At 33.4% G+C, this 1,328-nt stretch overlaps 1 long non-coding RNA gene across 1 annotated transcript; it reads left to right on the forward strand.

The window, feature by feature from the left end:
- The first annotated feature begins 273 nt into the window (after positions 1–273).
- LOC145591176 (uncharacterized) lies at positions 274–1,101 on the forward strand. The gene is made up of 2 exons (XR_014102258.1): positions 274–399; positions 737–1,101. It is a non-coding gene; the product is annotated as an uncharacterized LOC145591176 (long non-coding RNA).
- Positions 1,102–1,328: the final 227 nt, after the last annotated feature.

Raw genomic sequence — 1,328 nt, forward strand, 5'->3', positions numbered from 1 at the left:
TGGTATGAGTGGTGATAAACCTAATAAGGCTAAATGGACAATCTAATAATTATTCGTCTTTTATAAAATAAATAAATGGAACCTCAACCACACAGTTCTTATTTCTTATCCCACGTTTTTGTTACATTCTTAGTCTTTTGGGCATATGGGATCGCGAGGAACGCACGAGAAAACGATGGGCTTGTCAATGCAATGTACTTGTAATCTTGTATTAATTAAGGAGGATATAATAATATTGAATTTTCTGGTACGGAACTAATTGGATGTGAGTATGTGACTCGTCTATAAATTCCACTGTTTTCATCGTTGTACCAACACAAGCTATCAAAAAATTTACCAACAAAACATCAACTAGAGAAAGAGAAAAAAAGATGGAATCGGATTATTTATGCCCGCCTGGTAAGATTTATACTAGACTTTAATTCCACGCAATATTCATTATGATATAATACTTTTATATGATATGATATATATAAGACTATATTATACCAAGTTAAAACTTGGTTTAGTGGTAAGGTTTACACCTTTTATCCTTAGGTTGTTAGTACGCCTACATGTTACAATGAATAAATTAGAGTGATGTATGTATGTATGTATGTAACATAACATAATGTACGTACGTAATTTCCTAGAGCGATAAAATTTGTTATGATCTTCACTGTATGGGTACAAATATCTAGAGATTGGATCGAGTCCTTACGTATTCTCCATGATGACGAATTATATGATTTTGCAGGGAAGCTAAGCTGGCCGGAATTGGTTGGAAAGAATGGAGAAGAAGCAGCTGAAATAATTAAGCAAGAGAATCCTCTTGTCGATCCCATTGTTTGGGATAAAGTATGGAGGCCATTTGACTACAATTGTTATCGGGTTTTCGTATTTGTTGATTCGGATGGTATCGTTACTAGTCCTCCAACGGCAGGTTAAGCAATGCCATGAATCATGCGAATAATATGTACACATCAAATTATATAAGTACTAAATAAATGAATGTGTACCGGTATATATGTAGCATGTAGTACGGATCCAAGTATGTGTGATTATGAAATATGAAGTGATGATAATCTAATTTACCTATAATAAAAGGAAATTGGGTAATAATATCTAAGTTTAGTTCCAAAATCCAAACAAATAGAGTACTCGCTTACTTTTTCACCAAAATCGTTAACAAAGCAAATGGTAGTAGCGGAAGCAAGAAAATATAGATCAAAATCTCATGATACCATGATAGAGTTATGAGAAAAGAGAATGTTGGAAAACTTCAAACCAAAAACACACTTTTTGCTCAACTCTTTTGGCACCCCGTATTTCATATACCAAGATATGCC

Source organism: Chenopodium album, chromosome 2 (assembly GCF_948465745.1).
Source record: "Chenopodium album chromosome 2, dcCheAlbu1.1, whole genome shotgun sequence".
Classification (NCBI taxonomy): Eukaryota; Viridiplantae; Streptophyta; class Magnoliopsida; order Caryophyllales; family Amaranthaceae; genus Chenopodium; species Chenopodium album.